A 24,577-nucleotide genomic window follows, 5' to 3' on the forward strand; every position below is an offset into this window, starting at 1 on the left:
GCCCTTCCCTCTCTTCTGTACCTTCTATGTGCAACTGTATGCCCTTCTGTACTTTCTATGTGCAACTGTATGCCCTTCCATCCCTTCTATGTGCAACTGTATGCCCTTCCCTTTCCTCTGTACCTTCTATGTGCAACTGTATGCCCTTCCCTTTCCTCTGTACCTTCTATGTGCAACTGTATGCCCTTCTTTCCCTTCTGTACCTTCTATGTGCAACTGTATGCCCTTCCCTTGCTCTACTGTCTCCATCTTGCCCTACTTCCTCCATCATGTCCTACTGTCTTTATCTTGCCTTACTGGCTCCATCCATCATGTCCTACTTTCATCATCTTACCCTACTGTCTCTATCTTGCTTTACTGTCTCCACCTTGCCTTACTGTCTTCATCTTGTCCTGCTTTCACCATCTTGCCCTACTGTCTCCATCTTGTCCTACTCTCTTCATCATGTCTTACTGTCTCCATCTTGTCCTACTTTAATCATCTTACCCTACTGTCTCTATCTTGCCTTACTGTCTCCAGCTTGTCTTACTTTCATCATCTTAGCCTACTTTCTCCATCTTGTCCTGCTGTCTCCATCTTGTCCTGCTGTCTCTGTTTTGCATTACTGTCTCCATCTTGTCCTAGTATCCAGTAATGTTACTATTGAGTGGTGGGCCTGGGTGAAGACTGTGCACACGGGCCTGCCCACACCCTCAGGAAGCATTTTTTTAAGCATGCGCAAACTACTGTCTGGTATTTTAAGCATGTGCAAACTACAGGCAGGGGGTGTGGGCCCTGGTACAATTGAACCCCCTGCTCCCATGGTAGTTCTGCCTCTGCTAGTGTCTCCATTTTGACCTACTGTCCACATTATGTCCTACTGTCTCCACCTTGTCCTACTTTCTCAATTTTGCCCTGCTGTCTCCATCTTTTTATACTGTCTCTATGTGTTTTTCAGTCATTTCCCAATTGAACCCTTGTAATCGGGGCTGGGGCATAGAAGTTCAACTTAAAGGAATAGTTCAGTGTGAAAATAAAAACTGTGTAAATAGATAGGCTGTGCAAAATAAAAAATGTTTCTAATATAGTTAGTTAGCCAAAAATGTAATATATAACAGCTGGAGTGAACAGATGTCTAATAAAACAGCCAGAATCCAACTTCCTGCTTTTCAGCTCTATAACTCTGAGTTAGTCAGCGACTTGAAGGGGGGCCACATGGGACATTTCTGTTCAGTGAGTTTGTAATTGATCCTCAGCATTCAGCTCAGATTCAAAAGCAACAGATATGACCCATGTGGCCCCCCCTCAAGTCTCTGATTGGTTACTGCCTGGTAGCCAGGGTAACCAGTCAGTGTAAACCAAGAGAGCTGAAAAGCAGGAAGTTGGGTTCTGACTGACAGGTTATACATCAATCACTCCAGCCTTTATACATTACATTTTTGGCTAACTATATTAGAAACATTTTTTATTTTGCACAGCCTATCTATTTACCCAGTTTTTATTTTTACACTGAACAATTCCTTTAAAGGTCAAATAGGGTAGAATTTGGGCAGAACACTTTTTTGCTGCCCGTAATACAACAGCTTTATTATGAGCTATGGGGAAGGGTGCCATACAAATACTGAACTTAAAATTAGGGTTTGAAATAGCAACTGGAGCATAATTCTCCCCCACACCCTATTCCACCATCAGTGTGTATTTGCTTGGCATGTGCTTTGTACTTACTACCCAGGAAGCAACATATTTGTTTTGTACCATTTACTGGACATTGGTCACCAAGAAAGGGAGAAAGGGATTGTGCTCAAGGGTTTTTTGCTGTTAAATACTTATGTAATGACACCTTAGGTAATAAATCCAGATCTCAGAGTGTTATTTTGTTTCTTGGGCAGTTATGGTGCAATTGTCACACCCAGAGGAGAACAGCTTGGCAAGGCTGCAGGAGGTGGTAGAACTGCAACTGGCATGTGGTACCTGCTGCTGGAAGAAATATCTTGTTACATACACCCTGGTTCCGTGCCAGCATACTTGTGGTGCTCAACTTCTCTTGGCTAAATCTAAGAGTGCCAGGGAGGAGTGGTATGAGATCAGACGATTCCCCGTATTACCTATGCCAGCCCGATATGAGGTGTGTTGGCATTACCCGTCGAGAACTGGGTGCATTCGGCACCATCAGAATTGCACCTTCTCCTGGAATGAGCAAGAGACGTTGATCTGGTCCTTTGAACGGAAACATATTTGGAAAGGAGCCAACTGCGGGCACTTCTGCAGCCCACCCAATACTCTGACACTGTCCTCCATGTCCCCAGCAGCTGGCAGGACATCTTTAATGAATATGGAGTGCAGTTCCAGTAAGTGTGTGAGCAGTGCTTTTATCAGAGTACCCCCATGGTCACCCTGAGATCATTGGGCCAATCTCACCCCCGGCCTATGCCCCTCCTGATGCACATTCTGATTTATGAGACTAAGAAGCAGTGCAATCCTATCCACCACATGCCAAGCTCCCAGCACATATGCCTCTGCAGCCAGTCCTCCCGTGGGCTCATTTGCAGGACAGCAGTGCCCTAAAGCACACAGTGAGGTGGAACTGGCTGTTTGGAGGGCAGAGTGGGATGCTGGACTTACCCGGGAGGAGCTATTCGGGCAAGGTACAATAAATATGGGTTTCTACTGCTGTTTGTGCCGAGTCAGTGCCATCTCCAAGGAGAGCTTTGAGATGCACTGCTCCAGCCTGGAACATGGCAGAATGATGGCATCAGATTCACTAAGTATGTGGAATTACCGAGCTCCCCCTCTGGGCAAAGACAGCTTCACCCTGTGCAACAGGTAAGTGCCTCTCCTAAGACATCTGATTAATTACTATGAAATGCTAGACCTGGAGCAAACAGCTTATTGGTTACTATGGGTTACTAGACATGCAGCAAACAAGTGAGTGGCTACTATGAGTTATCAGACCTGCGGCAAACAGTTGCTAGACTAGAAGCAAACAGCTGGTTGGTTACTATGAGTTACTAGACTAGAAGCAAACAGCTGGTTGGTTACTATGAGTTACTAGACTATAAGGAAACAGCTGGTTGGTTCCTATGAGTTACTAGACTAGAAGCAAACAGCTGGTTGGTTACTATGAGTTACTAGACTAGAAGCAAACAGCTGGTTGACCACTATGATTTACTAGAGTTTGAGCAAACAGCTGACTGGTTATTATGGGTTACTAGACATGCAGCAAACATCAATGCAATAAATGCAATGGATTTCGTTATGTGTCAATGTCAATGCTGTTGAAAGCAGTGTCTGACTATTTCTTTATGTTCTCTGGTTATCACTCTTGAAATAAAGTATTATCCATGACACTTTTTTTTACAGGAGTCAGAACTAGCAGCATTGTAGAGAATATAAGATGCCATACAATAACTTTCAAACTATTGAAAATGATTAATGTATGTTAGAAAGTCACATTTTATTTAATTATGCAAAAAAAAAATGGAATATGGGTGGAGTTCACGTTTAGAGGGATAGGACAAGGCCTTATGTTGCACTGATAAATATTCAGATGCTATATTTGATGAGGACTTGTAATCCCAGGGGGCTTGTAGGGCATCTGTTCTTACGCAGACATATTTTCTAGTTACAGTCATACCTCTGCACACCCATCCTTCTGTCCCTAATTAAATTCACTCCTTCCACCACCCCTTGCTCCTCCTGGATAACACTCGCTCTCTTGGCAGGCCCGGATTTGTGGAAAGGCTACCTAGGCCCGGGCCTAGGGCGGCAGGAATTTAGGGGGGTGGCATGCTGCCCAACCACACCCACATTGGTCCGGATGATGAAAATTTGCACAAAAAAAGGGGAGAGGACAGGGGGACAAACGGCAGTGGGCCTAGGGGCGCCCACTATGTAAATCCGGCCCTGTCTCTTGGTCTCTCTCTCCTTTGCCCAGCAGTCGCCTCTCAAGTATGACTGACATGTGCCGTAATTTCCCTTTCCCTATGGGTTCCATATTATTGGCACCGCCTGACATTCTAATTAAGTACAGTTGGGACAGCCATGCCCACTAAATATTCCAGGTGGGTCTTTGATATTTCATACGATCTGGTACAGTGACGGACTGGGAGTTAAAAGCAGCCCTTGCAAAAACTGCGATGCAGTTCACACGCATTCATCTGCCTGGGAATAAACCCTATACATAAAGACTTTGCACTGTAAAGTATATGGTGTACAGTGAAGTACTCCTTATCTGCTGTGCTACACACTTGCTCACTTAATCATATGGCAAGCAAAAAAAATACTTAACCAACCTATCACCACTAGTTTCTGCCAGAGGCAGAGTTTTCCACTGGGAAGTTATTTCCAAGCAATTAATGGTGTGTTCACTGCTGCAGGGTTTCTTGACAACACTCTGAGTATTAAAAATGCTTCTTGTCCCATAGTCCTCAGACACTTGCAATAAAACTAACTCAGCTTCCATTTAACATGTAGTGCAAGGTATATATTACTTATTGCAGGAATATTTGTGCTATTTCTCACAATGGCCGACAAAGTTCACCATAAAGTAAAGGGGCACAATGTAAAGTTAACCAAAAACTGAAAGAGCTTGGAATGATCTAAAATAGAAAGGAATGGTGACTGTGTCTACTGCATTTTTTAAACTATAATGCCTTTACCATCTTCCTTCGTACAGGGCCACATAGCCAGTAGACAACATTATTAAACTTGAAAAACTTTCAAAAGTGGCATATAAAGTGTAGTAAATAGAAGTACAATATAGCTCCACTCTGAATAAGGACTGTGGCCCTAAAGGCCTTAAAATCTGCACATTTGTAATATCACAGTGGCTTTTAAAAACTCGCAGAAAACACAGCAATTAATGTAGAAATAATCACCAGTACCATAAAATTGTAAAACATTTTGACCAAGGCTAAATCCTTTGCTAAGAGAAAATGCAGGGATTTTTTTTACCCTGTCAAGCTATACATTGCTTTCTCTGTGCTGGCCCAGCCCGCTCCTTGGCAGGCTCAGTCAGGGAAATACCGTTACATTGTTACAACTAGAGCCCTATGCTGGAAACAGATGAGCTGATACGGAACGCATATTAGGACATCGTCATACGGAACAATTTTAGGACATCCTCCGGAAAATTCCTGTCCTCAATGCGATGTCCTATGGCTTAGGAATGCTGCATCGGGTGCTTTTACCATCACTCAACCTCCAAATCTGCAGTCATACCTCCGTCCTCTACCCTCCCTTCTCAGCCGTCAGCCATATGAACTCCGCCCTTTGTCCCTCCATCTTCCTCCCTCAGTCCTCCGCCCTCTCCCATCCGCCCTCAGCCTTCTGCCCTCCCTGCTCAGCCCTCTACCTTCTCTCTGTTTGAAAATATTTTATTTGATTTTCATGTTAAACAAATGATAACAGTATGACAGCACAGTCTTCTCTCTAAGCTTTCAGTCTGAGAAAGCGGAAATGTGTTTAAAACATCTCTATAATAATACTATAATAATACTGGCAAAGTGCGGAGGGATGAAGAGGTAAAGCGGAAGGCTGAGGGAAGAGGGCGGAAGGCGGAGGACAAAGGGCGGAGTTCATATGACTGACGGCTGAGAAGGGAGGGTAGATGACGGAGGTATGACTGCAGATTTGGAGGATGAGTGACGGTAAAAGCACCTGATGCAGCATTCCTAAGCCATAGGACATCGCAGGGAGGACAGGAATTTTCCGGAGGATGTCCTAAAATTGTTCCGTATGACGATGTCCTAATATGCGTTCCATATCAGCTCAGGAGGACCGGTATTTCGCCAAAGGATGTCCAAAAATGAGTTTCGTATCGTCAGAGGAAATCCATGCCCTGTATGCAATCTCCTATGCTAGAGGAATGCAACGTTGCCTGCTTTTCCACTCACCCCTCCGCAAAGCAGATGTCACACCTCGCTCCTCCCTTCTCAGCTGTCAGGTCCTGCTCCTCCCTCACCAGCCATCCGACCTGGGTCCTCGCTCCTCCCTCCTCAGCCATGCGTCCTGGGTCCTCATTCCTCCCTCCTCAGCCATTCGACCTGGGTCCTCACTCCTCCCTCCTCAGCCATCTGTCCTGGGTCCTAATTTCTCCTTCCTCAGCCATCAGCTGTAGCTCAAATTTGACTGCTGCAATTAAAAAACCTAAAACGGCTATTGGCTAAAACAAGTGGCAAGAACAAGTAACTATAATCAGGGCGCAGGGGTGAATATGTTGATTGTGGGCCGGGAGGCAAAATGAAGAGGAGGAGGAGAAGAGAAGACTAGAGGGGATGGGGAAATTATAGGTAGGGAGGGAACATGAAGGGTGAGGAGAAGACTAGATGGGATTGAGATTAGGGGCAGGGAGAGAACATGAATGGGAGGAGAAGACTAGAGGGGATGGGGAGGTTATGGGCAAGGAGGGGACATGACAGGAAGGAGAAGAGAAGACTAGAGGGGATGGGGGAGTTTATGGGTTATGAGGAAATATGAAGGGCCAGGAAAAGAGAAGACTAGAGGGGATGAGGAAGTTATGTGTAGGAGGGGACATGAAGGGGAGTAGAAGAGAAGACTAGAGGGGATGGGGAGATTATGGGCAAGAAGGGCACATGAAGGGGTGGAGAAGACTATAGGGGATGAGTAAATTATGGGAAGGGAGTAAACATGAAGGGCCAGGAGAAGACTAGAGGGGATGGGGAGATTATTGTCAGGGAGTGGACACGAAGGGGAGGAGAAGAGAAGACTAGAAGGGTTGGGGAAATTATAGGCAGTGAGGGAACATGAAGGGCCAGGAGAAGACTAGACAGAATGGGGATTAGGGGCAGGGAGAGGACATGAATGGGAGAAGAAGAGAAGACTAGAGAGGATGGGGATATTATGGACAGGGAGGAAACATGAAGAGGAGGAGAAGATAAGAATAGAAAGAAAGGAGTTACTTGGGGTAGGGAGGGGACATGAAGGGTAGGAGAAGATAAGACTAGAGGGGAAGGAAGAGAGTAGGGTCATGGATGGGGAGGAGAGGAGAAGACTAAAGGGGGATGGGGAGATTATGGGCAGGCAGGGGACATGAAGGGGAGGAGAAGATTAGAGGGGATGGCGAAACTATTAGTTGCCCCATGATGCATATGTTTCCCCAGCAGCGATTTACATGTTAGCCGCTGGGGAAGCACTCAGAGGAGATTAGTTGCCCTGGCTAGATGAGGGAATCTAATCTCCTAATCTGTCATCATCCTTAGGGTCAGGACACACAGGCAGATTCGGGTTGATTAGTCGCCAGGCGACAAATCTCCTCTTCTTCGGGGAACTAATCTCCACAAACTGCTTCCCCTGGCTTCCCACCAGCTAAAATGTAAATCCCCGGAGGGATGGCACAATTCATTTTCTGAAGTCGTCCGAAGTTTCCTCTTGAAGCAACTTCGGAAAACGAATCGTTACATTTTAGCTGGCGGGGAGGCACTTCGGGGAGATTAGTCCCCCCGAAGAGGAGATTTGTCACCGGGCAACTAATCTCCCCGAATCTGCCTGTGTGCCCTGAGTGAAGACACAGAGCTACTGGTAGCAGCTTCTTGTTACAGCTACAAAATAGACAATAGTGATAGTCAGCTTTGCTAAGATACTAAAGGAGAAATGTAATAAAATTCCCAAATAGAGATGTCGCGAACTGTTCGCCGGCGAACTTGTTCGCGCGAACATCGGGTGTTCGCGCTCGCCGGAAGTTCGCGAACGTCGCGCGACGTTCGCCATTTTGGGTTCGCCATTGTTGGCGCTTTTTTTTGCCCTCTCACCCCAGACCAGCAGGTACATGGCAGCCAATCAGGAAGCTCTCCCCTGGACCACTCCCCTTCCCTATAAAAACCGAAGCCCTGCAGCGTTTTTTCACTCTGCCTGTGTGTGCTGAAGAGATAGTGTAGGGAGAGAGCTGCTGCCTGTTAGTGATTTCAGGGACAGTTGAAAGTTTGCTGGCTAGTAATCGTTTTGATACTGCTCTGTTATTGGAGGGACAGAAGTCTGCAGGGGTTTGAGGGACATTTAAGCTTAGGTAGCTTTGCTGGCTAGTAATCTACCTTCTACTGCAGTGCTCTGTATGTAGCTGCAGTGGGCAGCTGTCCTGCTTCTGATCTCATCTGCTGACTGCTGCAATAACAGTAGTCCTTGTAAGGACTGCTTTTATTTATTTTTTTGTTGTTTTACTACTACTACTACTACTACTATAAGAGCCCAGTGCTATTAGTCTAGCAGTGTTGGGGAGTGGGACTGGTGTGCTAATCTGCTGCTCCTAGTAGTTCAGCAGCACCAACTTTAATTTTTTTTTTTAATATTCATTTTTTTTTATTTTACTTTTTTTTATTTTACTACCGCTGTAGTAGTGTATAAGTTGACCTTTTAGGCATTATTTGCCCTGTAGGCATTATTTGCACACTGTTTTCTTCAACCCGCCATCTAGCTGTGTGACCTTGTTCACATTCTGTCTAAATATCCATAATATTACCGTCTCCAGAAAAAACACCGGAGTGACTTTTTTCAAGCAGCATTCATATATTTTACGTAATCCGTATCCACCGCTGTACTAGTGTATACGTTGACCTTGTAGGCATTATTTGCACACTGTTTTCTTCAACCCGCCATCTAGCTGTGTGACCTTGTTCACATTCTGTCTAAATATCCATAATATTACCGTCTCCAGGAAAAACACCGGAGTGACTTTTTTCAAGCAGCCATAATATATTTTACGTAATCCGTATCCACCGCTGTAGTAGTGTATACGTTGACCTTGTAGGCATTGTTTGCCCAGTTTTTTTTGGCCGCAGCCACTGAAGCACAGAGGCCAGAAAAAATATGCCATATAAATGCTGAAAATAGTCATTTTTTGCCATACGTTGACTCAACGTATATGGCAAAAAATTACTATTTTCAGCATTTATATGGCATATTTTTTCTGGCAACTGTGCTTCAGTGGCTGCGACCAAAAAAACTGGGCAAACAATGCCTACAAGGTCAACGTATGGCAAAAAATGACTATTTTCAGCATTTATATGGCATATTTTTTCTGGCAACTGTGCTTCAGTGGCTGCGTCCAAAAAAACTGGGCAAACAATGTCTACAAGGTCAACGTATGGCGAAAAATGACTATTTTCAGCATTTATATGGCATATTTTTTCTGGCAACTGTGCTTCAGTGGCTGCGTCCAAAAAAACTGGGCAAACAATGCCTACAAGGTCAACGTATGGCAGTTGTTTAAAGAGAACAGTAGATTACTAGCCAGCAAAGCTACCTAAGCTAAAATGTCCCTCAAATCCCTGCAGACTTCTGTCCCTCCAATACAGAGCAGTATCAAGCAGATTACTAGCCAGCAAACTTACTATCATCTGTCCCTGAAATCACTAACAGCTCTCCCCCTACACTATCTCTTCCAAGCACACACAGGCAGATTTTTCAGATACATTTTTGCCCTTGATCCCCCTCTGGCATGCCACTGTCCAGGTCGTTGCACCCTTTAAACAACTTTAAAATCATTTTTCTGGCCAGAAATGTCTTTTCTAGATGTTAAAGTTCGCCTTCCCATTGAAGTCTATGGGGTTCGCGAACCGTTCGCGAACCGCTCGCGTTTTTGCGCAAGTTCGCGAATATGTTCGCGAACTTTTTTTCCGACGTTCGCTACATCCCTATTCCCAAAGAAAACGAATTTGTAAATAACAATGTGTATGTTGCAATGTAATAGTCTTCATTAGGCTTTATTGCATTACAAATCTTTGTGCATTGGAAACTTTTAACGCCTGCTTGAAGGTGGCATAAATGTTTGCATCAAAATTAACTATTTTTTCATTTACAAGTTTAAATGACAAGGAAAGGCAAAAAATAAAATCCCATTTTTACTTTCATTAATGCAAAAGAAATCTATTTCCAGTACACTTTAATTAAAAAAAGTGTACAGTTTTTATAAGAAACCTAACTGTATGCAGTGAAATTCCCCCTTCATTTACTGCTGTGGGTAGGAATTGTCAGACGGTCCCTAACTGCTTTGCAGAAAAACAATCATACTTATGAACAGCAGGGGGAGCCCCTGTCTTACTTCCCAGCCATGCAGAACTCAAGCAGCTTTGTCGGCGACTGTGTAGAGATTTGTATTGGATTTTATTTTTGCCTTTACATCCCCTTTACTGTTTCCAACTCCAGCTGCAGGGACAAAGATCATGGAGCCAGATTTAAACAGATAAACTGGGATTCAATTTGGAGGATACTTTGCTGCAGCCACTGGTTCTTAGAGATGTCGCGAACTGTTCGCCGGCGAACTTGTTCGCGCGAACATCGGGTGTTCGCGCTCGCCGGAAGTTCGCGAACGTCGCGCGACGTTCGCCATTTTGGGTTCGCCATTGTTGGCGCTTTTTTTTGCCCTCTCACCCCAGACCAGCAGGTACATGGCAGCCAATCAGGAAGCTCTCCCCTGGACCACTCCCCTTCCCTATAAAACCGAAGCCCTGCAGCGTTTTTTCACTCTGCCTGTGTGTGCTGAAGAGATAGTGTAGGGAGAGAGCTGCTGCCTGTTAGTGATTTCAGGGACAGTTGAAAGTTTGCTGGCTAGTAATCGTTTTGATACTGCTCTGTTATTGGAGGGACAGAAGTCTGCAGGGGTTTGAGGGACATTTAAGCTTAGGTAGCTTTGCTGGCTAGTAATCTACCTTCTACTGCAGTGCTCTGTATGTAGCTGCAGTGGGCAGCTGTCCTGCTTCTGATCTCATCTGCTGACTGCTGCAATAACAGTAGTCCTTGTAAGGACTGCTTTTATTTATTTTTTTGTTGTTTTACTACTACTACTACTACTATAAGAGCCCAGTGCTATTAGTCTAGCAGTGTTGGGGAGTGGGACTGGTGTGCTAATCTGCTGCTCCTAGTAGTTCAGCAGCACCAACTTTAATTTTTTTTTTTAATATTCATTTTTTTTTTATTTTACTTTTTTTTATTTTACTACCGCTGTAGTAGTGTATAAGTTGACCTTTTAGGCATTATTTGCCCTGTAGGCATTATTTGCACACTGTTTTCTTCAACCCGCCATCTAGCTGTGTGACCTTGTTCACATTCTGTCTAAATATCCATAATATTACCGTCTCCAGAAAAAACACCGGAGTGACTTTTTTCAAGCAGCCATAATATATTTTACGTAATCCGTATCCACCGCTGTAGTAGTGTATACGTTGACCTTGTAGGCATTATTTGCACACTGTTTTCTTCAACCCGCCATCTAGCTGTGTGACCTTGTTCACATTCTGTCTAAATATCCATAATATTACCGTCTCCAGAAAAAACACCGGAGTGACTTTTTCAAGCAGCATTCATATATTTTACGTAATCCGTATCCACCGCTGTAGTAGTGTATACGTTGACCTTGTAGGCATTATTTGCACACTGTTTTCTTCAACCCGCCATCTAGCTGTGTGACCTTGTTCACATTCTGTCTAAATATCCATAATATTACCGTCTCCAGAAAAAACACCGGAGTGACTTTTTTCAAGCAGCATTCATATATTTTACGTAATCCGTATCCACCGCTGTAGTAGTGTATACGTTGACCTTGTAGGCATTATTTGCACACTGTTTTCTTCAACCCGCCATCTAGCTGTGTGAGCTTGTTCACATTTTGTCTAAATATTGATAATATTATCGTCTCTAGAAAAACCACTTGAGTTACTTTTTTTCAAGCAGCATTCATATATTTTACGTAATCCGTATCCACCGCTGTAGTAGTGTATACGTTGACCTTGTAGGCATTATTTGCACACTGTTTTCTTCAACCCGCCATCTAGCTGTGTGAGCTTGTTCACATTTTGTCTAAATATTGATAATATTATCGTCTCTAGAAAAACCACTTGAGTTACTTTTTTTCAAGCAGCATTCATATATTTTACGTAATCCGTATCCACCGCTGTAGTAGTGTATACGTTGACCTTGTAGGCATTATTTGCACACTGTTTTCTTCAACCCGCCATCTAGCTGTGTGAGCTTGTTCACATTTTGTCTAAATATTGATAATATTATCGTCTCTAGAAAAACCACTTGAGTTACTTTTTTTCAAGCAGCATTCATATATTTTACGTAATCCGTATCCACCGCTGTAGTAGTGTATACGTTGACCTTGTAGGCATTATTTGCACACTGTTTTCTTCAACCCGCCATCTAGCTGTGTGAGCTTGTTCACATTTTGTCTAAATATTGATAATATTATCGTCTCTAGAAAAACCACTTGAGTTACTTTTTTTCAAGCAGCATTCATATATTTTACGTAATCCGTATCCACCGCTGTAGTAGTGTATACGTTGACCTTGTAGGCATTATTTGCACACTGTTTTCTTCAACCCGCCATCTAGCTGTGTGAGCTTGTTCACATTTTGTCTAAATATTGATAATATTATCGTCTCTAGAAAAACCACTTGAGTTACTTTTTTTCAAGCAGCATTCATATATTTTACGTAATCCGTATCCACCGCTGTAGTAGTGTATACGTTGACCTTGTAGGCATTATTTGCACACTGTTTTCTTCAACCCGCCATCTAGCTGTGTGTATTATCGTTTCCAGAAAAACCAACTGAGTTTTTGTTGTTGTTGTTGTTTTTTTAAAAATAATGCCAGGCAAAGGCAGGCCGCCACGCAGAGGCCGTGCTAGGGGCCGTGCTGCTATGCAATCCTGTGGCCCTAGCAAATTGCCCAGTTTTAAAAAGCCAATGACCCTGAACTCCCAAAATGCTGAAGAGGTAGTTGACTGGCTTACACAGCACACCCCATCCTCTACCGTTTCTAACTTTACCACAACATCCTCCTCATCCTCCACTGCTATGGCCACCCCACGTAACACTTCCTCCACCACCGGTGCCCCTTCTTCACTGGGGTCAGAGGAGTTATTTTCCCATGAGTTTCTTGAACTGAGTAATGCGCAACCATTATTGCCAGAAGAAGATGAAGGAGATGAGGACCTTACACCAGATTTAATTCTGGCAGAGAACACGATAGAGATGGACATAATGAGTGATGAGGAGGAGGTCCCCGCTGCTGCTTCCTTCTGTGATGTGTCAGAAGAAATTGATGCATCTGAGGAGAATGATGATGAGGAGATTGATGTTTTGTGGGTGCCTAGTAGAAGAGAGCAAGAGGAGGGTAGTTCAGATGGAGAGACGGAGAGTCAGAGAGGCAGTAGGAGAATAAGACTTAGAAGAAGCAGGGAGGACAGCCCGCAGGGATCAGTAGGGCAACAACATGTATCGGCACCTGTGTTCAGCCGGCCAACGCACCCGCCATTGCCGCCAATGCCGCCAACTTCTACTGTTACCGCCAGATCGCACACTTCCAAAAAGTCAGCAGTGTGGGATTTTTTTAATGTGTGTGCCTCTGACAAAAGCATTGTAATTTGCAATGAGTGCAGTCAGAAACTGAGCCTTGGTAAGCCCAACAGCCACATAGGTACAACTTCTATGCGAAGGCACATGAGCGGCAAGCACAAAGCACTTTGGGAGCAACACCTCAAAGGCAACAGGCAAACTAAAAGCCACACTCCTTCTGGTCCAGCATCTTACTGCTCTACCTCTGCTCTCCTTGACCCGTCTGAACCACCCTCCACTCCGCCTTCCACCTTGACCACCTGTTCCCATTCCCAGTCATCTGCCACCAGCCAAGTTTCTGTGAAGGCCATGTTTGAGCGTAAGAAGCCAATGTCTGACTGTCACCCCCTTGCCCGGCGTCTGACAGCTGGCTTGTCTGCACTCTTAGCCCGCCAGCTTTTACCATACCAGCTGGTGGACTCTGAGGCCTTCCGCAAATTTGTAGCAATTGGGACACCGCAGTGGAAGGTACCCAGCCGCAATTTTTTTTCTAAAAAGGGAATACCACACCTGTACCAACATGTGCAGAGCCAAGTTACCGCATCTCTGTCACTTAGTGTTGGGCCAAAGGTCCATATGACTACTGACGCATGGTCCTCCAAGCATGGTCAGGGCAGGTATGTCACCTACACTGCCCACTGGGTGAACTTGGTAATGGCTGGGAAGCAGGGAATGGGTAGCTCAACAACAACAGTGGAGTTGGTGTCACCGCCACGGATTGCACGCGGTTCTGCCACCACCTCTACTCCTCCATCGCTCTCTACCTCGTCTTCTTCTTCTTCTTACTCTGCTGCTGGGTCCTCCTTCTCCTCCTCCACACCTGTGCACCCCCAGCTCCCCCTAGGCTATTCGACGTGCCAGGTACGCCGTTGTCACGCTGTCTTGGGGATGACGTGCCTGGAAAGCAAAAACCATACCGGATCTGTACTCCTGTCATCTCTGCAGTCACAGGCCGATCGGTGGCTGACCCCACACCAACTGCAGATCGGAAAAGTGGTGTGTGACAATGGAAGCAATCTGTTGGCAGCGTTGAGACTAGGCAATTTAACACATGTGCCCTGCATGGCACATGTGTTAAATTTAATAGTCCAACGTTTTGTCTCCAAGTACCCAGGATTCCAGGACGTTCTCACCCAGTCCAGAAAGGTGTCGGCCCATTTCAGACGTTCCTACACAGCCATGGCACGCCTTGCTGACATTCAGCAGCGCTACAACATGCCAGTCAGGCGTTTGATTTCTGACAGCCGGACTCGCTGGAATTCAACGCTCCTGATGTTGGAACGTCTGCTGCAACAACAAAGGGCCGTCAACGAGTACCTTTTTGAACTGGGTGGTAGGACTGGATCTGCACAGCTGGGGATTTTTTTCCCCCGTTACTGGGTGCTTATGCGCGATGCCTGCAGGCTCATGCGACCTTTTGAAGAGGTGACAAATATGGTCAGTCGCACCGAAGGCACCATCAGCGACCTAATACCCTTCGCTTTCTTCCTGGAGCGTGCCGTGCGACGAGTGACAGATGAGGCTGTAGACCAGCGTGACGAGGAGCTGGAAGCGCACGATTTCTGGTCGGAATCACCAGAACGAACCCAGGCACCTGCTGCAACGCAGGGAGAGGTGCCAGAAGTGGAGTCAGAGGAGGAAGGTGGCTTTGTGGAGGAGGAGGAGGAGGAGGAGGACCAACAGGAGCAGGCTTCCCAGGGGGCTAGTGGTGACCTTTTGGGGACCCCTGGTCTTGTACGTGGCTGGGGGGAGGAGACCGTGGATGATGCAGTCCTTGATAATGAGGAAGCGGAGATGGATAGCTCTGCATCCAACCTTGTGAGAATGGGGTCTTTCATGCTGTCATGCCTGTTGAAGGACCCCCGTATCAAGAGGCTTAAGGAGAAGGACCTGTACTGGGTCGCAACGCTACTAGACCCTCGGTACAAGCATAAAGTGTCAGAAATGTTACCAACATACCACAAGTCCGAAAAGATGCGGCATTTACAAACCAGCCTGCAAAACATGTTGTACAATGCTTTTAAAGTGGACCTGTCACCTACACATAAAAAGCTGCATAATGAAAGTCCTTTGCAAATTAAATATGAAACCCCCAAAAAAAATTTCATTAAAACATCCATACCTGTTATAAAGTTGTTTAAATATCTAAACTGTCAATCAAATATTACCTGCCCCGCCTCTATGCCCGTGGCATAGAGGAGGGGCAGTCAATTACTTTCACTTTCCATTCAGCACTTCCTACATTTCACTGCTCTCCTCACATCCCCCCTTCCCTCCTCAGGCTCTATAATTGTTTAGGGCACTGCACATGGACATTAGGTCCCCCATTCTCGTGCATACACAAGATTTTGGGGTGATACACAATTTCCCTTAATAACTGTGTCCACAAAATGGCTGCTGCCTGCTTGATGTGATTGTATAATTCCAAGACAGAAGGAAACAAAATGTAAATAATAAATACAGTGTAAGTAAAGTTTATTTTGCTCAACTAACATGATAGAAAAGAATTTGAAATTATTTTTTAGGGTGACAGGTCCCCTTTAAGGGTGATGTCACTTCAGGAACTCATCAACATTCCAGGGGCAGAGGTGCCAGTAATCCTGCCACGAGCACACCTGCAAGGACAAAGCCCTTTGGCCAGTCTGTAACGTCAGACATGCAAATGTTTTTCTGTCCAAGGCAGCGCCACAACCCTTCTGGATCCACCCTCAAAGAACGCCTCGACCGGCAGGTAGCGGACTACCTGGCATTAACTGCAGATATCGACACTCTGAGGAGCGATGAACCCCTGGACTACTGGGTGCGCAGGCTTGATCTGTGGCCAGAGCTGTCACAATTTGCCATGAACCTCTTGTCTTGCCCAGCCTCAAGTGTGCTCTCAGAAAGGACCTTCAGTGCAGCAGGAGGGATTGTAACTGAGAAGAGAACTCGCCTAGGTCACAAAAGTGTCGATTACCTGACCTTTATTAAAATGAATGAGGGGTGGATCTCGGAGGGTTACTGCACGCCGGAAGACTTGTTCTGACTTCTATGCAGCTGTCCTTCTCTTCAAGCCTCATGACTCCACACACAGCTGTCCTTTAGCGTCCTCCTCCTCCCTCCGCCACCGTTACAAACTAGGGTGCAAACCCTACTGGTTTAATTTTTTCTGGCCTCTGTGCTTCAGTGGCTGCAACCAAAAAAACTGGGCAAACAATGTCTACAAGGTCAACGTATGGCAAAAAAATGACTATTTTCAGCATTTATATGGCATATTTTTTCTGGCAACTGTGCTTCAGTGGCTGCGTCCAAAAAAATGCATATTTTCAGCATTTATATGGCATAATTTTTCTGGCCTCTGTGCTTCAGTGGCTGCAACCAAAAAAATTTATATTTTCAGCATTTATATGGCATAATTTTTCTGGCAACTGTGCTTCAGTGGCTGCGACCAAAAAAATGCATATTTTCTGCATTTATATGGCATAATTTTTCTGGCCTCTGTGCTTCAGTGGCTGCAACCAAAAAATTTATATTTTCAGCATTTATATGGCATAATTTTTCTGGCCTCTGTGCTTCAGTGGCTGCAACCAAAAAAATGCATATTTTCAGCATTTATATGGCATAATTTTTCTGGCAACTGTGCTTCAGTGGCTGCGACCAAAAAAATGCATATTTTCAGCATTTATATGGCATAATTTTCTGGCCTCTGTGCTTCAGTGGCTGCAACCAAAAAAATTTATATTTTCAGCATTTATATGGCATAATTTTTCTGGCCTCTGTGCTTCAGTGGCTGCAACCAAAAAAATGCATATTTTCAGCATTTATATGGCATAATTTTTCTGGCAACTGTGCTTCAGTGGCTGCGACCAAAAAAATGACTATTTTCAGCATTTATATGGCATATTTTTTCTGGCCTCTGTGCTTCAGTGGCTGCGGCCAAAAAAACTGGGCAAACAATGCCTACAAGGTCAACGACGTTGACCTTGTAGGCATTGTTTGCCCAGTTTTTTTGGCCGCAGCCACTGAAGCACAGAGGCCAGAAAAAATATGCCATATAAATGCTGAAAATAGTCATTTTTTGCCATACGTTGACTCAACGTATATGGCAAAAATTACTATTTTCAGCATTTATATGGCATATTTTTTCTGGCAACTGTGCTTCAGTGGCTGCGACCAAAAAAACTGGGCAAACAATGCCTACAAGGTCAACGTATGGCAAAAAATGACTATTTTCAGCATTTATATGGCATATTTTTTCTGGCAACTGTGCTTCAGTGGCTGCAACCAAAAAAACTGGGCAAACAATGTCTACAAGGTCAACGTATGGCGAAAAATTACTATTTTCAGCATTTATATGGCATATTTTTTATGGCAACTGTGCTTCAGTGGCTGCGTCCAAAAAAACTGGGCAAACAATGCCTACAAGGTCAACGTATGGCAGTTGTTTAAAGAGAACAGTAGATTACTAGCCAGCAAAGCTACCTAAGCTAAAATGTCCCTCAAATCCCTGCAGACTTCTGTCCCTCCAATACAGAGCAGTATCAAGCAGATTACTAGCCAGCAAACTTACTATCATCTGTCCCTGAAATCACTAACAGCTCTCCCCCTACACTATCTCTTCCAAGCACACACAGGCAGATTTTCCAGATACATTTTTGCCCTTGATCCCCCTCTGGCATGCCACTGTCCAGGTCGTTGCACCCTTTAAACAACTTTAAAATCATTTTTCTGGCCAGAAATGTCTTTTCTAGATGTTAAAGTTCGCCTTCCCATTGAAGTCTATGGGGTTCGCGAACCGTTCGCGAACCGCTCGCATTTTTGCGCAAGTTCGCGAATATGTTCGCGAACTTTTTTTCCGACGTTCGCTACATCCCTACTGGTTCTGCAGAGTTGGAGAAAGTTTGTATTAAAGGACATGTAAACCCTATAAACCCTTACCATGTCTTTAGGTTGGGCACATATTCCCCACACAAAATGCATCATTGTATTGGGTCAGGTAGTATCTGTATCCCCTCCGTTAGCCCGCACTGTAGTGTTTTCCTGAATGCAAGTTGTGCTTCAACCAGGCGGCCATTTTCTATCGGCTACATCATCATTTATTTTTGCATATCCAGCCACGCCTGATGATCTTGTTCAGAAGTTTTTTTTTTGGTAATGTAACTTTATTAGCAAGTATGTGTAATCCTACTCACTCCTACATGTAATCCTACTCACTCATATGCATAATCCCACTCAATCCCGATCACAAATATGCATAACCCCACTCATAGTCTCATACTCATAAGTATGCATAATCATATGCATAATCCCACTCACTCATATGCATAATCCCACTCACTCATATGCATAATCCCACTCACTCATATGCATAATCCCACTCACTCATATGCATAATCCCACTCACTCATGACAACACAGGACCCAGTGCAGTCTGTAAATTCTGATTATTAATCAGTCTTGCTGTATTGGCTTCTGTCAGATATTATTTGACTTGTGCTGTTTTGATAATTTATGACGATCCCTAAACAGCCCAGACCACACTGAGCATGTGCACAGTCTTGGTCTTGCAACGATGTTTAACAAAGTTACAAGATGGTGATCCCCTGTGGCCAACTTTGAAAGCATAAATCATTTGTTTTATTCGGTTTCTGGTGCAGTAAGTTCATGTTTATGTTTAGTATACAAAATTCAGCATTTCTAGCCTTATTCTATTTTAGACTTTACTTCCCCTTTAAGTACATACACTGCACACTATCGCAAACTATAGAATTTGTAATCGATATCCTACTGCTGCATGAGGTGCAAAGAGTTCACAAACGTAAAATGTGTTTATGTTGTGAACAATTATATGTGTGTTTTTAGCAGAGGCAATTCTCAGGCAGGGTATATTTAGCATTTAACAGCCACAAGTAGCTGCTACTAGTAGTTCTGTGTGTCTTCACCCTTAGGGGCAGGGAGAGAAAATAAGTGGGAGAAGAAGAGAAGAGGGAATGAAAGGGATTAAGGCAGGGAGGGGACATGAAGGACTTGGAGAAGATCAGAATAGATGGGATGGGTGATTAGGGGCAGGTTGGTGAGATTATAAGGAACATCTATTTTTTTTTTTTGCTGTGCTATGGGGTTCTTGGTGTCCTCAGACCCCTTTGTTTTGGTATAAGCAGCCAGTAAGAACTGCTTGAAGCAGAAGGAAGCACTCAACACCAAGGAGCAAGTAAAGCAATCAATAGACAGAAGTAATTATACAGCTGCTCAATCTATCACTCTGCAATGGGAATGAAATCAGTTTATTGCTGAATAAACCACACTGTCCTTTTACAGCAATAAATATCCCCCCAGCACATAAACCTTCCATGGAGTGCAAGTGGATAATCATTAAGCAGGCAAATGAGGAAATAAAGAATTCAGAATAAAGGAGCAATGTTGTTACTAGGTCCCTCTATTCATTCCCTGGGTCTGTGATTTCCAGGAGCTATGAGGGGTTTGCCCAGTGGCACAGAGACCACTGCAGAGGACACATGGCTAAAAGGACCTCTAGTCAATATTTTAGGAAAGGATGATACTAAGCAATAGAGGCAAAGTCAAGTTGCCATTGGTCAGATTGTGGGTGTGTTACATGCTTGATATAACATAAAAGCATTTGACTTCAGGTCGGATCCCACGCTTTTCTAAATGCAGAGTCATGAGGATTTGCATAAGAATATGGGTGCAATCTGACCGGAATTCAAATGTTTTATATTACCACAGCTTTAGCAGACCGGGAGACACACCATTGAGAAACACATGAATGGAACTGCACTGAAAATTCTTATGGCAGGTTTATTTATGTCATGGTGTCATTTGGCCCGTAGCCCCTCTGACCACCAAGGATCATTATAGGCCGCTTCTATCTTTGTTTTCAATAAGGGAGGGCAGGGGTGCATGAGAAAAAAATCCAACGGCACAGAAAGGGAAAAGTGAACTGGATCAGAGTGAGAGGTAGATAACAAAGAGAGAACAGTGAAACAAAATAAAGAAAAGGTGAGGGGATATTAAAACAACAAAAATAAAAGAAAGCTCTGATAAAGATAAGAGAACTGAGTAAAAATAGAGGCCTGAAAAAGTACTGGCTGTCAATGAACACTTTTCTGTGGGAGAATAGACACTCCCATTCTTCATTTCAACCTAGAGTATCTCATCTGCTCTTACATAATGGTTTTTCAGAGGGGATTTTCTTTTAAGGTTGTTTTTACATCACAGCACTTTGCGATGAAGGGGGATATTATTTATTTATATATTATTATTTATAAATGTTTCTCCTTTAACAGACTATCAGGAAAAATGTGGCTTTCCTAAGCTAAATGGTGAATCTGAACATCCTCCATGGTTGCATCTTGCAATACTATGTATTCTGGGCCAGTACCCATTGAAGGTGGGCAGGCTCAGTGTTTGGTATGATGGAGCTGGTCATGCTCCTTTCTGTATAGTTCATACGTTGGAGGAGCAGTGTTTAACCATGTGGCTAAAAATTCCATCACACCTGTAACTTTGGAGTTGACCGCAGCATGGCATTGATCTGTCTTGTTATGAGCGTTTCCTATCATGGCCATTGACTGCTTGCCCATATTCCAGCTGCATCTTTCTCTTTTCTAAACGTAGATAGCCTTTCTGGTTCCATGATTCAAGAAGGCTTTGAGCTGGCTACAGCAAAAAGGGCCAAGGAGTGCCAGGAGTTTGAGAAGTGCTTGGCAGAGATGGAAGTTTAAAAGAGCCTTTTGGAAGAAGAGACCCGAAAGCAACGGGAAGAGGAAGAAGATCAATCAGCTGAGGCAAGAGCTGGTAAGTGCAGAACTGTGTATGCTGCAGAGGCAGGGTAAGCCAAGACTGTGAGTAAAGCTGGCCATAGACGCAAAGATCCGATCGTACGAATCAACGTACGATCGGACTTTCCCATCTCCCGACCCTCCACTAACCATTCAGATCAAAGTCTTTACCATTCCGATCAAATAAGAACAGATCACCCAATGTTCTGCCCCTGACAGCAATCGTACGATACTTATGTCTGACAACACTAGTGACAGTCTCCCTCTGAAAATCGTACGATCGGCAATACACGCAGAGATATTATCGGCAGGCGACAGAAATTTTCTAACCTGTCCGATCGACCAAACGACCGATCTCCGACGGACGAAAAATGTCGGGACTCTCCACACACGGTCCGAAAATCGTACGAATCCACGATTCGTACGATCGGATCTTTGCGTCTATGGCCAGCTTTAGGTGTGGGGATGGTTTGCCATCCAATGGCCTTGTTTAGACCACCTCATGTGAATTCTGATTTGTCCATGAACCACTAACCTTGCGCTCATTGGTACCCAACACAACCATAAAGAATGAACTGCACTGACTGCTGAGGGGGGCACATGGTATGAACTGCACACAAATATTATCCTTTTTTTTTCTCTCCTGTGTTTCAGGTGCACAAGGCACAGCCTATCAGGAAGTTCAAAGCTGTGGAAGTTAAAACCAGTGACGTCCCACTTACTGTCCCCACATCCCCTAACTTCTCAGACAGGTTTAAGTGCTGATGTGCTCCCTGTACTAAGGCAAATCCAGATTTCGGGTGGTGGTTACCTATTCATGCCCTGGACCATACAGTCTATTGTACAAACAAGTGTCCTTTAAATAGTGGCATGAATCCGTGCACAGCTCTGCTCATTGGGGGGTTTATGTAAATACTATATTATATGGCCTGGAGGGGACTGTTTTTAGGTCTCCCTGTATGCGAATACTTATGCTTTTATTATGCCCTGTAATAAACTGTAGAAATGTAAAGTTTGTCAATTGCCTGATTAACTTTTGTCTTGGGTTTGTCTGGTTCCTTCCATCAGTCAACTGCACATGTAGCCATGTTAGTCACGTATCTAAGGGAGCTTGTTTTTCCCGATGCAGCTCAGGTAGTGTGATGGGCAGTTGCATCCAGTAAGAGCCAGCGCAGTGTGGCTTTCAGTAGTGCTGCACATGGTCTGCCTCTTGTAGGGGGATGCCTTATATATGACATATCTTCCATACCTCCCTAAGATGCAGATAACCTAATGAATGACCTAGAATTCAGCCCACATGCCTTTCTATGATGTACCCCACTTTGAGAGAATTGCATTGTCCTGCTCTTATATCTGAACAGAAGGTACCAGAAGGCTTTTATCTGGCACACACACACAATTCATCTGGGGCATATAAAGCAGAGGAGGTGTCATCCCTGGGAACTTGATGGGTTGGTGCGAACTTTCTGCTTGGAAAGGTCACTACCTGTGAAATAGAACGTGAAGCTCTGGGGCACAATTAGCCCAAGAAGTGAGGTTGCTACCAGCTTGGGGCAAACCTTGTATGCAGATTCAAGAACGAGAGTAGTTCTGTAGTTTCTGCTTGAAAGTACAAGATGTAAATTTTCCTGCACTTATTCCTCTCCCTTTTATATGTGCCACTAGCCACTATAGGGGAACTAAATGATAGGGGAGCTGCAGCACTTTTCACAGGTTGGTAATACAGAGAGCTGAACTAGCTTGATGTAAGAACAGAGGCCTGGACTGTTGTCCATTCCCTCAGCTCCTCAAGATGCCACTGCCCCTCCCAGGTTGGGCAAGTAACTGACTGGTGGACACTAATGATGTTCAACAGCTACTTCTGTATATACCAGTGCCCAGGTCCCTTCCAGGGTAAACAAAACTGTCAGTCACACTCTGCACACTGATCAGGGTGATTATTGAGATATATATTCTCGTGGAGACTGGGGCAGAGCAACAGTGAAATGGATCTGCATGGGCAGCAATCTGGGTGGGAGACTGGTGCTTCAAGGAAGATGGATTGGTCACATGGGCAGTGAATTCAGCAGGAAGAATGGCAAGTTCTAACACCCAGGATCTCATTGTAACAGGTGCAGCTCAGTAGTTTCATGTGTAAGGGATACAGTGCCCACCCACATCATTGTATCCAGCCAAAATATGCCCCTGTTTCAGGAGAGCCGCAACAGCAAGTCAGTCACTCAACTGAGCAAGCACCACCTACCCACTGGAACTGCCCTCACTGCACTGTACATGCAATTCTCCTATATTTACTGTTGGACTTAATACAAGAAGAGCCTGTCTTCCATTGTACAGTGGACTGTAGCAGCATCAATATAGAGAGCAGGATGAATCCCAGTGTGTATTTGCTCCCGTTGATACCATGGCATTCTATTCCTGAGGAGAAACTCTGAGCAGCCTCAACTGAGTAGTTGTTAATAACTTAAGGTGGCCATACACGGGCATACTTTTATCGTTCTGCGATGAACGATCGTATCGATAAACGATCATCTGACGATTATTTTACCATACGATATGCCATCCACGGAGAATGATTATATGAACAGATATAACTCTATCGTTTGCTTTGTGTACGGATGAACGTTGTTCAACAAACGAGTAGTGGTGCTAGCATTGTGTCACTGTCTGTAGTATATAGTCAGTTTCTCCTTTCCTGCTCCATGCAGACATATGGATTTATGTCTTGCTAAGGCATAATAAACTTCTTTTACATATGAGGTGATAGGGTGATATTCCTGCAGTCAGCACCAATTTATTTCTTTACATAGTTCATATGTGTAACCGTGGTGGTCAAGTGGGAGGGGCCCTCGGTGGGGACGCCCGCCACGAGGTGTGTCCTCTTCTTCCCCGTTATGAGCACTAAGGGTGCGCGCGGCACACCTCTGCTATCTTTACAGGAGCATTCGCACTGACGAATTGTGCGAAGTTTGAATGTTTAAAAGGCGCACTTGGTCTATAGTTCCTTGCCCGTTATAGGTTATCTCCTAGTGAGTTCCTGGTGCTTCTGTGCTATTAAAGCTTCTGATTTTCTGTGATCTGACCACCTGTTGTGACCCCTGCCTGACTCCTCTATTCCGTATCCCTCCTGATTGATCTCATGGTTTGACCCTTGCCTGCCTGACTCAGCTTGTACTCTGCCTGCCCCGACCCGGCCTGTTTCGACTTCGCTTTCTGTCTACACCTTGTACTGTGACCTTCTGCCCAAAAGACTTCTGCTTTACGGTCGTGCCCCTTTGCTTGTTCAGAACCCTTCGCTTGGCACCTCTCTTAATAAGACCGGGGGCATCCGATTAGCCGAGGGCTCCTCCCGAGGTGAAAGGCGGCTGTTAAAAGCGGAAGCAAGAGCCGAGAACAGGGAGCTTACCATTGGTTCTGAATTTAGGGTGCCGAACGTGACAATATGGTTACAAATGAAGCTTTCAGCAAAGAACG

General features: G+C 44.6%; 1 long non-coding RNA gene across 1 annotated transcript; it reads left to right on the forward strand.

Moving 5' to 3' along the window:
• The first annotated feature begins 1,446 nt into the window (after window positions 1-1,446).
• Window positions 1,447-22,629, forward strand: LOC108705679. Its single transcript, XR_005964736.1, has 3 exons — window positions 1,447-2,802; window positions 20,943-21,122; window positions 21,761-22,629. It is a non-coding gene; the product is annotated as an uncharacterized LOC108705679 (long non-coding RNA).
• Window positions 22,630-24,577: the final 1,948 nt, after the last annotated feature.

Source organism: Xenopus laevis, chromosome 9_10S (genome assembly GCF_017654675.1).
Source record: "Xenopus laevis strain J_2021 chromosome 9_10S, Xenopus_laevis_v10.1, whole genome shotgun sequence".
Lineage (NCBI taxonomy): Eukaryota > Metazoa > Chordata > Amphibia > Anura > Pipidae > Xenopus > Xenopus laevis.